Source organism: Ambystoma mexicanum, chromosome 8 (assembly GCF_040938575.1).
Source record: "Ambystoma mexicanum isolate Mex_15411 chromosome 8, UKY_AmexF1_1, whole genome shotgun sequence".
NCBI lineage: Eukaryota > Metazoa > Chordata > Amphibia > Caudata > Ambystomatidae > Ambystoma > Ambystoma mexicanum.
Genome location: NC_090929.1, coordinates 816,514,173 through 816,528,198, shown reverse-complemented (window position 1 = coordinate 816,528,198; position 14,026 = coordinate 816,514,173). Strand labels below are relative to the sequence as shown.

The window sequence follows — 14,026 nt, the reverse complement described above, 5'->3', positions numbered from 1 at the left end:
TGTCTGCAAACACTAAACTTGGCAGCCTGGCTCCTGAGGTCATAGAGTTCGGAGCTCTTAACCTACCACAAAGATGTATGATCATCCTTAAGGAGGCATGTAAACCAAATAGCAGACATTATTTCAATAAATAGAAATGCGTTGTCATTTGGTGTACTTCAAGTCACATCAACCCAATTGATCACATATAGTGGGAGGAAATCAGGCTAAGACTATCCGAAAAGGGAATCAAACTAGACGTGGAATCCGTGTGGGCATGCATGATGGGGGGGGATTTACCAGACCACGCAACCTGAAACACGTATGCAAATTTAAGGACATGGCCTACATTCTGACCAAGAGGAGAATAGCATGAGCTGGAAAGCTGCGTATAGACCCAGACTAGAGGCATGGTGGAACGATCTAATGAAATGGGCAGATGCTGAGACAGTAGTATGGTATGAGGCAGCTAACAGAGGGGAGGATGAGGAAGTGGGACCTCTGATAGAATGGTAGCCACGTTGCCGGGATCCTCCCATGCCAATTCCAGTGAATATGACACGCCCGAGAACGGCAAAGGGAGTCAACCCTAAGGAGGGAAGCCTGAGGGACTGAGGTGGAAGCTCGAGTTCAAGGGAGGGGAGGGGAGGAAGACATTAACAAATAACATGCAATGCATGCCAAGAAACTTGTAACTGAAAATGTCAGGTGTGATGGTTAAGTTTTGTTTGTTGTAAAAACCAATAAAAATTATTTTTTTTAAAAAAAGGTTTCAGAAGCCCTGTCCCTCTGATGGATTTCCAGCATCACAGGGACGAGCACTTTTGGCAACCGTGGCTGGAGATCACTTTAATGACAGACGCCTCACTCACGGGTTGGGGAGCTCACGCCAACGATTTGACTGTCGGCGGTCGTTGGTCTCCATCTGAGTCCAAACTATACATCAATCTTTTGGAGCTGAGGGTAATCAGACTAGCGTTGAAGGCTTTTCTGCCATCTGTACGGGGAAAGAATGTCCTGATTATGACTGACAATACGGTGGCCATGCACTAACTCAACATGAGGGGAGGCGTAGGGTCACTACCACTGTGCAGAGAGGCAATGCAGCTCTGGTAATGGGCTATTCAAGAAAGAATCTCCCTGTCGGCGGTTCACCTGGCCGGGTAGGAGAACACAGCGGCGGACGCTCTGAACAGGCAGAACACAGTCTCCCATGAATGGGATCTAGCTCAGGAAGTCCTTCAAGAGATCTTCGCCCTTTGGGGACCACTTCTAGTGGATCTGTTTGCGACCAGTATCAACTGGAAGTGCGAGCTGTACTGCTCAAGGGAATTTCCTCCGAGAGGAGCTCTAGGAGACGTGTTTGTGGTGGATTGGGAATTCCCACGACTGAACGAGTTTCCTCCAGTCCCGTTTCTCCTCAAGTGATCAGGAGGTTGAGGAGGTTCGGGAACCACATGATCCTCATTGCCCCGGATTGGGCCAGAAGAACGTGGTACCCAGGCCTTCTGGATATGTCCATCTATCCTCTGATACGTCTTCCGCTAAGGGAGAATCTTCTCTGAAAGGTTGAGGTATAAGGATTGGGACTTTCCAGATGACGTGATGGAGATGTTGCTTTCGGCTAGGAGGCTAACATCAAAGTCTCTGTACCGTTGCCGTTGGAATACATTTTGTGACTGGTGCAGAGACTGGAATGTTGATCCTTTTCAGTGTACAACACCTGATTCTCTATCCTTTCGGCTTTCTTCGGCACATAAAAGGTTTACAGGTTGGTACCATTAAGGGGTGCCTGGCGCCGCTGTGCATCTTTAAGCGCTCTTCAGAGGAATGCTGCTATTTTAAGATCCCTCTGTTCACTCAATTTCTAAAAGGGCTCACAAATATGTTCCGACCTTCTATATTCCAGGTTCCGGTATTGGGTCCTCAACCTGGTTTTAAAATTCCTGATGGGTGCTCCTTTTGAACATTGCACTCATGTCCTTTGAGGTTGTTGACCTTGAAGACCATCCTGTTGGTTGCTCTTACAACTGCAAGAAGAGTGACTGAGTTGCAAGTGCTTCCTTCCAAGCTACCCTTTACTATATTCCATACAGACAGGGTTGTATTGAGGGTGAAGCCCTCCTTTTTGCCTAAGGTTGTTTCGGAATTTCACCTAAGGCAAAAGATTGTGCTACCAGCATTCTATCCTCCTCCGCATCCTAGTAAGGATGAGGAAAGGCTATATCGGTTGGACCCGAGGAGAGCATTAAGCTTTTATGTTTCCAGGATCTCCATATTGAGATTGGACGACTAACTCTTTGTAGGGTATACAGGACACAGACTAGGCCAGGCTGTTTCCAAACAGACCTTGTCTAGGGGTATCATCGTAGCTATTTCAGAATGCTATTGGCTGGCAGGCAGGCAAAGACCCTCCCAAGGGTTCGCATGCTCATTCCACCAGAGGCATGGCCACTACGTCTGCCCTGCAGAGGGGTGTCCCCATTAAGAAAATCTGTGATGCTGCAATCTGGTCATCCTTTACACATGTTTACCAGGCATTACTCTCTGGATACTTTCCACGCTCAGGATGTCGATTTTGGCAAGGCAGTCCTTTATTCTGCCCTTTGAATATTCTGCATGTCTAAATTCTTCACCCTCCTCCTATCATGCATACTGCTTTGGGAGTCTGTCGAAGATGAGGAATACGTTGGAGGATGTTAGGCAGAAACCTGTGCAGTTCCCTTCGGGACCACTGCAAAAGATTTAGGACTGCAGGTGTTGGCAGTAAACCCACTTGGTAGCAGTCTGTACCACCCAGATTTACCTGGTAGCTGTGGCTGAGCAGTCATACCTCCCTCAAGAAGAGTTAGGCAGAATGCAAAGTATACACAATAGGCACTTAGATACAATAGCACAAGCAAACACTGACCAGAGCTTTGGTATCAAGGTATATAATTATTTATTTAAAAACACACTTATTGAAACACTCCAGCACTATTATGGTAAATCACTCTAAACACAGTTACTATTATTATATATACATCCCTATTTCCTTATCAGACAAGTCTTAGTTAACACCACTTATTTCCAGACAGAGGTGAGCGCTTAACTATAGATGGCACTCCAATAAGTTAACGAAAAAGCGAGGGAAAAAGGCAGAATGTAGGAAAATACACCATACTAATACTTAGGAACCCTTAAGCAAGGCAGGAAAGTCCAAAGTTACTTGTGAGCCAAAGTCCATAGGCCGGGCCCACTCTTGGAGAGAGTAGGGCACAAATGCACCCAAGATCACACAATGCCAACAGGCTTAAAAAGTCTTGCAGTGAGTTCAGAAAGGTTTTAGTTAGGTTTCAGAAAAGTTTAGCCAGGGTGTCCCAGACTAACCCAGGGTCGAAAGCCGGGGACTAAATCTACCCCGTACAGTCGGTTGCAAGGGAAGCCAGGCGGAACACGGTACCTTATGTGGAAAAGATCCTCCAGCGGGGGCAGTTGTTCCTGGCGGCGGGTGCAAGTCACGGCATCGTCCAGAGGAAGAGAAGATCTCGACGTGGAGGAAAGATGAAGGTCGTTGCACTGCCAGGGAAGAAACCAGCCGCAGAGTTTTCCGGTTAAAGGTACTACCCTTTGATTCGCAGTAGTGGTAAAACGTGGTATCCCGGTTGCCAGGGTGCTTGGCACAGGCAAGGCGGCCACGAGATGCTCCAGGAAGCGGAAAAGGAAGCAGACTGGTTATCCCCACCAGTCGAAGGAAGAAGACTCTCCGGGCTGTGGAGAAGCCCGCCAAAAAGTGGAACAAAGAGCTCAACTTGGGTTGGAGTCACAGAAGCGAACACAAACGCCATTTTAGAACCGAGTTCTGGCAAAAAATACCAACCGGAGAATTAATATTAAATAAATAAACCGGCGGTATGTTCGAGGCTATAGGAATTAAATAATTAAAGTTGGTAGCCTCGAACAATGGGAAATCCCATAGGGATATATTCGCGGTCGAATATAAAAAGTAGTATCCACTGCCACCAGCCAAAACTCGATCAGGGGGGACGGAGATGTGCCGCCTCGACTAACAGACCCCGGGGCAATCGAATTGCCCCGGCCAGTACGTCCACAAATGATGGTTTGTACTGGTTCTGTTCAGAATTTGAGACTAGTAAAGTCAATGGTGACTTTACATGCCCTGGGAGACAGTAGTCAGTCCCAGGGTATGGAGTCTATACTGGGGGGTCACTATGACACCCGTGTGTTACTGCACTGAGGGTGCTGTGTAACACACATCACAAAAACACATGAAGCCCTATGGAGTAAAAGACCCCATGACCCATTAAACACATCTAGAGTCAAAGAGACACACTCAAATCATGTCCAAGAGTGAGGGTAAAAGAGTCTCACTCTTGGCAGGAGAAAAAATTAAACCCCAAAAATCCAGCAAAGCTGCTGGGGGACTCACTAGGTTAGGAAATTCAGCCTAAACAGAGAATTCTTCCTAACAGAGGACACAATCCATTCGAAGATCAAGTTACTTACCCCTGGTTACGTTCTTTCGACTGGATGTTCCTCCCAACGTATTACTCATCGCCCTCCCAACCTACCCATCTTTTGAATTTCCTATGCTCTTACCGCTTTCGTTCCCACAAGGCTGAGTACCGTCCTGGCCGTGCTTATGGGCACTTCTGATACACAAAGAGGGGGAAAAACAGAACTGAGGCCAACGGGCGCCGTGCATGCTACTTAGAACATCCAATGACATCACCCTCGACGGAGGCCTTCAAGGGACATCGACACGACGCAGGGCGCCCTCTGCCGAAAAAGTTTTCTGAAGCAGCCGAAGCTGGACATTACATGTCAAAGATGAGGAATATGTTGGAGGAACTTCCAGTCGAAAGAACGTTACCTGGGGTAAATAACTTGTTCTACTATGTCGCGTGTACGTCTGAGTTTAGGCAATCGGACCAGTTGTTTGTGGCCCATTCCTTGTCCAGAAAAGGCCTTGCTGTCACTAAACAAACCCTATCACGGCGGATCCTCTTGTGCATATCTGAGTGTTACCATTCGGCAGGCAAGGAGCTTCCAGCGGGCATCAGGGCTCACTCGACCAGAGGGGTCTCAGCCTCTACGGGCCTCCAGAGAGGTGTCCCTGTTAGGGATATTTGCCGGGCGGCCACTTGGTCATCCTTGCATACCTTCACCAAACTCCAAGCCTTGGACTTTGCACAGGGAGATGATGCTAGGTTCGGTAGGCCGGTTCTGCAAAATCGACTGGTTTAAATATTTCCGCTCTCCTCCATTGTCCTAACTGCTTGGGGAGTCTATTGTGATGAGGAATCTGCGGGAGAGAAGCAATCCATTGAATGAGAAATTACCTTACCATAATGTTTTTTCTATGGATTCCTCTCCCGCAGATTCCTCATCTACCCTCCCATCCATCCCTGCTTAGAAAGTTCTGTGGGTTGTCGCTTCTGTCCAAACAAGAAGTCATCTGGTGATGGCTCTGGCATGACCGTTTCTGTTTTTTAAACAAAAAATGGCAAATTAGCCTCCTCCTATGTTTTTCTTCTGCAGCATTAAATCGCAAGTGGAAACATTTAAAGAAACATTTAAAGGAACCAAGTCATGGTGCTTAGTGACGTGATATATATACAATGCCAGACGTCACGTCCGGAACCGACGATCGAGAGCCAGACCAGACGGATCAACGGCTGAGTTGAGGTCCACTATACCCACTGTCGAATAATTTCCCAACAGCAGAGCTGGAAGATGGATATCTATCATGAGGGGGAATCTGCGGGAGAAGAATCCATAGAACAAACATTACGTTAAGGTAATTTCTCATTTTGTTTTGACAAGACACCACTAGGACTGAGTTAATATTATTTGATGGTCGTAACTGGCTCCTATCTTTATATTTAGGATTAGATGGGTGTTTTTAAACCCTTTTTGAAGTTCAATAAACACCCTTGAACTGTGGTCACTTGTTTTTGTCTTGTTGATATCCTGCCTTCCTTACACCACCCTCTAACATGCTATTGAATAGTCGTACCAGAAATAGGACCAGGAAAGTACTTTGATATTTATATAATCCCGGAGTAAATCGGTCTTGTCCCGGGTCTGAGCCTACTTTTAATTTGGCGATGGCGTTAAGAACTTCCTCACTACTTATTGGAGAATCGAGAGCTGTTCTGTCCTCTGGGAAGTGTCTGCCTGTCGAGGTAGTTTTGTATGTCACTCTCATGCCCTGTGTTCTCTGTAGCGTATAGTCTGGTATAGTACACAGGCTGGTTGTGTGTCATCGCCCTTTCTTCTCTGATTTTGTAGACTGCGCATTCCGATGCTAGTAGGGTATGGGCTTTATCCCCTATTTCAGAATATTTGTTTGATGTGGTGCAATTGCGCGACCGTCTTCCCTCCCCATACGTCCCCCAGTTCCTTCCTGTGTTCTCTCTCAGCTTGCCTTACCTCTATGTCCCCTGACTGGCCCCTGAGCGCCCTCTTTTTTGTTTTTTTTTAATTTTATTTCAGGTATGTTTAAAGGATTGTCTTTTCTCTTTATTTTCCAGTGCCTTTCGATATTAGGAGACGTGTATGGTGGCTTTGGATGCTTCCCAGATTTTGTGCAGGGGTGTATCCCCCTTAGTGTTAATTTGGAAGAATTCTTTGATCCCATTACAAAGGGTTTCCCTGAAGGCCTTATCCCCATACAGAGTCTCATTGCAGACCCAATGTTGTGGTCTGACCACACTACCATCATCTATTCTGATGTGTTCTTGTGAGACCTATATGAGAATATAGTCGATCCTGGTGTAGGACATATCGGGCAAGGAGAAGGTGTATGCCTGCATCTGTGGGTGGAGAGTCCTCCAGGAAACTATCAGTGACCATTCATGCAAGAGGGGCACACAGAGCAACGGGAGGGGGGGGGGGGGTCCTCACAGGGTCTCAAGGACTTCCAGTCCGCTGTGGAGTCTGCAGTTTGGTCCAGGTCTCCTCCACAGATAAGATGGCCAGTTTTCCATTGGAGCAAGGTCTCCAGTGCGCCAGCGCAGACTTGGGTTTGCCGCTGATTGGCGGTGTACACTGAGTTGAGCGTGACCACCATGTGCCCTATGTTCCCATTTACCACCAGCAGCCTCCCCTCCATTCGTCTCTTAATTTGCAGTATTTGAGGCCCAACGATTTTTTTATCAGCATCCCCAACCCCACTTTTTTTGATTCGCTGGACCAAATCATCTATCCCACTCCCTCCCCTTCTTCGAATTTAGATTTGAGCGATTCTGCGGGGAGTTCAGCCCTTTGACTTTCAAAGACCCGCCCCTTAAACTGATATTATAGATTATCAAGTACTTCCCGTTTCTTCACAGGTAAAACCAACGTGTCCAGTACTTTGAGTCCCTTGATCTGATCCCCCACCCCCAAGTTGCAGTGATCCCCCTCTGCTCGCCCGGCACTCTCGAGTTCCCTTTAATGTCATGTACGTTTAAGGCTCCTCCAGTTCCCCCACCCTACCCGTTGACCTGTCGCGTCCTGTTGTTTGGACAGGAAGTGGGGCGACTCTCTCAAGGCAGACGCGCCCTGAGGAAAGAAAATAGCCCCAACCAAATTGGGCCCCTCGCTTTCCAACAATCAACATACTCCTACGTCCCATCACCTTTCCTCCATCCTTGTGGGCGACGTGGGGACGGTACCAGAGCCTTTGCCTTTGAAAAAATGAGCTTCCCCTTTAAATTTAGAATTGCACACTAGGGCGCGGCATGATCTGTTGAGGCCCTGCCCCTCGGCACCTCACCTCAGTCCCTTTTTCCACACGGATGGTGTCGGACCTTGCAGCCAGCTCAGACTTTTTTAGCTTTCTGTTTGCTCCACGTTTGTTGTTTCAATTTTTATTTCATTCCCCTTTGGTGCCTTGCCTCCCCCAGCACATGTTGACCGCAGGAGAATTCACGAGATGTGTCTCATGCGACAGTTCTTTGTCGGCCTTGGACCCATGCTCTCTGTCTTGAATGCTTGGGGTCCGACCACCGCTGGGACTCATGTTCGGCCTGCAGCCCTCTCGGTCACAGGGCATTGAAGAATCGTTTGTCATGGTGAAGGGAGATCTTCCGCACTTCTCCGCCCCACCTCAAATACTTTGTCTCAGGGACCTCTCGTCAAGACAAGGTAGGCCCTCTGTTCAGCACGGCTCCACAGCGCTGCAAAGCCTTCTTGGGGTTCCCACTGATCAAGGTTCCTCGCATTCAGGTTCTGGCAGGCCCAAGACCTCTAGGGCTACCGACTCCGAAGCAGAGGGGCCCTGGGTCTCTTCCGGGCGGGCCGGGGACAGACATGAGTCCTTCCAGGCTGCCGGATCCCAAGCTGAGGGTCTCGGGGGGCCTTACCAAGCTGTCCTCGGAAGGACGATCAGGCTTGTCCTGTTCTCCCCCAGAGGTAAGGGATTGTTGAGTGTGGGAGCCCCTCTGCACTGGTATGACTGTTCTCGCCATGCTCATCCCAGGGACAGGGCCGCTATGGTGTGCTGCGGGCGGTCTTGCACTTGCTGCCGTGGCCTGACTTCGTCCGTGAGCCCCCCCCCCCCCCAGTGTGCTTGTTAGTGTGTGTGTGTATGTGTGGGGGGGGGCACCCAACCTTGTGTGATTATGGCTGCTGCTTCACTGTGCCGCAGTCCAGTCTCCTCAATGTGACTGGGGGGCCACTGCACCCCCGTTCTGGGGAGCAATGGCCCCGAGCCGGTGTTACTGCGGCCACCCAGCAGACTATCAACTTGTGCGCAGCTGCTCTAGAGTCCTCTCTCGTGTCTCACCCAGGGCCTCTACGTCTCCACTGGCTGCAGCTGTCAAGATGCAATATGGCGTGGTACCTCTGTTCCCAAGTATCAGCCAGGGAGCGACAATGAACTCGCTAGCCAGTCTTTGAGGCCACAGGTGGCCGGAACAGCTGCACCAGGTCTCCAGGTGACTAGAAGGAAGGAAACCGGTGAGTCAGAGGGCAAGGTATGTGTACTGCAGTAACCACAAGCAAATCCAGCCCTTTGGGATGACCTACCTAATGGGAGACTGAAAAAGCCCGGAAGCGGGGAGGGTAGACAGTCCTCCTGTAGGACAGGAGACAGGTTCGCGCAGGGGAGATGAAGCTTGGTCCGACAGCCTGAAGGTGTGCTGGGTGGAGTTGCACAGTTAAAGGTAAAGCACACAATCCAATCCACGGAGCAACAGTACAGAAGGGCAATCCAATAGCAAGTCCAAGTTCCAAGCCAAGAGGTCCAAAAGCCAAGAATATCCGTGGAGCAACAAAATCACCAGGAATGCCACTCGCCTACAAAGAGAACAGCTGAGAAGCGGCGTGTTGAACGTTACTTCCGCTTTTAAGCGTGTGACCCTGGCACCGGGTCACGTGACTGCCTGCGCCGAATGCGTGATGCCATAGACGCTCTGAGAGCGTTCCCCAGTCTCCAGGGCAACCACCAGGAAAACCGCCCATGGAAGTGCGGTGGTGGTTTCCGCGACTGAGAATAGTTCCCGTATGGAGGTAAGAACTGGACTGCGGGCGTGGCGGCTGCATAACCAGGCTGGCAGATCAGGTCCTGACTGTGAGTGCGTCTATGTGTACGAGACAAGGGTGGCTGCATGACAGCAGCGTTTCATCACCTGGTTCTCCGGTTTCCCTGAACCGATTCACTTCTGGCCCGATATGATGCTTCTATGTGTCATTCGGTCCCCACTGCCTGATTTTTATAATACTGTCAAGTTGCCATTAGTGCGTTTCTTTCATTAGATTGCTGTCGGGCAAGTGAGACAGTGGATTAGGTGTCCATCCTGGCTGCGCCCTCTGGTGGTCTCTGTCGGACTCTTGATTTTTTTTAAATCAGTTTTCCTGAATGAGTGGGAACCTTTTTCCACAAATCACTCCGTCTTTTACTCATCTCTGGGAACCTTTTTCAACCCTTTTGGTTCTGTCTTTTTGGAGTCCTGCTTTCCTTGCACTTTAATTGCATCTGCAATTTATGGATGCAGCAAACCGCACTTTCTGTGCAGTGTTGCTTGAAGCTCTTTGAGCTGCCCTTTTTACTTTCCTTGTGATAACTAACGAGCTAGTATTGTGAAGATAGTCTGCTGGGCTTCCCATCCAGAGAAGCTTACCGTCTGCTCCTGCGCAAAGTTCCTTCTTCATCTCCAGGCCAAGAATCCGAACAGGGGCTGCTGTTACCTCACCTGGGTACCCGACAGTGACTTTGTCTTCTTTCTTCATGAAAAGGTACTGGCCCGCTCCTAGGTACTTACTGTGTTAAATCAGACTCCTCCTGTGCTTTCTGAGACACATTGGGGTGGACAACCAAACTGTGGTCTCCCAGGCCTGATGACAGTGGGTCTACAATCCTCAAAGAGGTCGAACTGACCTCCCTGAACCATCTTTAAAATACACATTTTACCTACCTTCAACATAGAAGAAACCTGCTTGTTTGGACAACTTTGACAGCGTCTGCCTTTCTTTATTCTTCAACCCTAGGGCTCTGTTATCCTTGTTCCCCCACTGGTCTTCACTCTCATTAACAGAGGAGGCTGGACTTTCTAAAGTATAGGTTGCTGTAAAGTACTTACCAGTATCTGTCTCTTAGCTGAATGTTGGTTAAAAAATTAATTTGCTACTTTGACTACTTACCTGTATTTATCTAAAGTCTGCTTTTGCTTTGAGTAATGCTTAAATGTTCTACACTATAACTGTAAATATGTTTACTTACTGTGTATATGATATTGTTAGTTGCCTTAGTATTTATAATAAATAATGTGTATAAATGTACTGTGTATAAGTGTATTCTTGACTATAGGTGTGCCCTGAGTTCTTTGTACTTACCCTTCTCCCTCCTAGACTAAGGCTAGCAGCTCAGCTATAGCTCCCAAACCTTTTGGGTGGTTCAGGCCAAATCTAAGAATCGGAGCCTTGTACATCGAAGCGTGAGTCTTCTCTAATCCTACTATAGGTGTACTTTAGTAAAACTCCCTAATAATTCTGTTTCAAACCAATTTGTGGGATTGGTAGGACATATTCATTAGTACCGATATCTGTTCTAGTGAAAGGGCAATATTGGACAAATTGAATATTGGCATACGCCGCCCTTCCCGTTATCAGTCACCCACTCAACTATGACTCATAAATGTCAGGCTTAACGCCATTCATTCAAAACCTTCCCCATCGGTGAGCTAGAAACAAACTTTGCAGACTTCCCCACCACGGAATGCATCAGGCCTCTTGGAATTATTCAACAACTCTGCTGTGAAACTAGTGGATACTCATGCCCCCCTAAAATCCAGCCGGGCTAAGACCAATCCATCCACCTCGTGGTACACCCCTGAGCTAGCCTCCAACAAACACTCAATCAGAGCCCTAGAGAAACGATGGCGCAAAAACCATAACTTGGGAGATCTCGCCAACTACCAATCTCTGCACGCAAACCATAGGATTCTGTACCGAGGCCAAAACTGCATGTTACTCCACCACCATTGTGACAGCCTTTAGCAGGAGCAAAGCCCTCTTTGAAGTAGTAAAGCATTGTAACAAACCCTCACCCGACCCTGAGGTACCAGAAACTCAGGAAAAATTTGACAGAATCAACACTTTTTTTATTTGAATAAATAGACAAAATCGGAGAGACCATCAATTCAACCTCTCACAGCATTAGCATCCCCTGCACCATGGAATGCAAGTGCCCCTCTGGACTGAATTCTCTCCTCTTTTCCCCGAATCGCCTAAAAATGATTACCTCCCTCAAACCTACCTCTTACTTTGACAATATAATTCCGACCTCCCTCATTAAACAAATGCGGGCCCAGAGCTCAATGTGCTCCTCAGCATCATCAATGCCTCCCTTGCAGAAGGATCATTCCCGGACACCCTCAAGACTGGTCTCATTCGACCTCTTTTGAAAAACCCAACCCTAGTTCCAGATGACCTGGCCAACTACAGGCCCATTACCAACCTCTCGTTTATTGGCAAAATCTTGGGGAAAGTATTTGCTACTCAATTACTTGCTAGAATCGAACAACTCCACCTCCTAAATGACTATCAATCAGGGTTCGGTCCAAAGTGTAGCATTGAGACACCACCATCCAGGTTGTGGATGATGATCGCCGATCATGGATAAGGGTGACTCATGCCTCCCTCGTCCTCCTTAACCTCTCAGCTGCATTCAACACAGTTGACGACCCCATCCTTCTCTCCCTCCTTGCTGACAGGATGGGATTCTGTGACCGTGTCCTGAATTGGTTTACCTCCTACTTTCCAGGCATACACCAGGCTTACCAGATGAACTGGTTGCATTCTAACCGGCTCTAGTCTCCTGTGGAGTCCCCCAAAGCTACATCTTCTCACCAATCCTTTAACCTTTACATGGAGCCTCTGGGCACGCTCCTCAAAGATTCCAATACAGCCATCCACCAATACGCAGACGATACTCGGTAGTAAATGAGAGTAAATAGCGCACCCTAAAAGCAGTCCGCCACGCTCCAGCACGTCTTATTACGGGAGCACAGAAATGTGTCTCCTGGGATACCCTCTTCCTAAAAAGTGGGTGCTGTGTGCATCTGTAATAGGATGGAGGGAATTTGCTATAATCGTAATAGTCCTTAGAGGGGCATTCTTAGCTGGGGGTTTCTGAAAATGTCACTCAGTCTTTTGTTCAGCGATTTGTCTTGAAACAAGTAGGATGTCTTTATTTACTGTATTCCTGCATTCTGGTAATCTTCAGCCAAATACAGAGAATTATTTCCGGCATGAAATCCTTAGTGTCCTTTGTCAATTTGTTAGTTGTCTTTTCCAGGGTTTTTGATTTTAATTGATCGAATTATGCATTCATTTCCCTATGTTTTTTTCCTGCATCTGACTAGGAAGCCGTTTCCCTTTTTGAATTCTGTTTTTTTTTCTTTGCACACAGCACCTTAAAGTGCAGTGCAATGGGGATACTTTAGTTTCACCCTATCTTTAATACGTAAGATTTTGGTTTTTTTTTATATGTACCTAATGACAAGCAGTTGGCAGCAGTTACAGTTTACCGTTTTTGGTTTATTTTTGGTGTACACATTCTCATTTACAACATATGGCTACTAAACATGGGTAGTGCCCTAAAATAGCTGTGCTACAAGAATTTCGTTTGCGTTTTGTCCATATTGTAGTTTGGCCTTCTCAATCGGGAATGTCCTTATATGGTCATGCACTTGCCTGGGAAAGCTGCTGCTTCCACGTGCTAGTGAGCCTATGAGTGTGTGTGTGGCCCAGAATGAGAGCTGGGACTGTCTAGTCTCAGTCGCATCACTGGTGCCAGAAAGTCTACTACAGGGACAAATGTGTGTTAGGACTGATTTTCTATACTCTGGCCTGGTGGACAGATGTATAGAAGACCAACCTATATTGTGACAGGGACAACTCTGGAAAGCTGTAGCCAAGCCAGTTTAGGTAGCAGTGACAGGCGGTCTAGGCTAAATTCTTCACAGGTGGTGAGCTTGTAAAGTGTCCACAATGAGGTCACACAATGGGCATCACAAATTACACTTAGACAGGATGTATAAAAAAAGTTATTTACACTATAGAAAAATTAATGCAAGTAGGTAGACTTATCACACAACACTATCAAACTAAATACATATATACATTCACAGGTGTGTAAAGCATAATACAAATCAAATACTCTGCAGAGGAATGGCTAGACAAGTAATATACACAAAAAGGTCCACAGAGATGATCCCTAGCTAAAATTGTCCAACCCTAAATTGCCTGGGGCCTTGTGCCCAATTGTTCAGGATACAGTTCCACAGAATTTAATATGCAGGAACAATATGCGGGTAGGGTCTCTGGGGTCCAGTGAAGGGTTCTTAGAGGTAGGGTTCAATGTAGACTAATGCCCTCAATTAACCCCAACAGTCAGAAGTCTTGCATAGGCAAGTATTGGCAAAGCCAAAAGTGTTAGAAATAGGTTTATTATAAACCCATTGACTTTTAATGGGAGTATTGGGGTAGGTTAAAAGCTCAATAATGTACCCCCCTTACTCCGAATCTTCATCAGACTTGGTAGAACAAAGGAAGGGTG

At 47.4% G+C, this 14,026-nt stretch overlaps 1 protein-coding gene across 3 annotated transcripts in view; it reads left to right on the top strand.

Moving 5' to 3' along the window:
* SEC24C (SEC24 homolog C, COPII coat complex component) overlaps positions 1-14,026 on the top strand; it is a 1,750,167-nt gene that overhangs the window by 1,486,135 nt on the left and 250,006 nt on the right. The gene's annotated exons all lie outside the window — the stretch shown is intronic.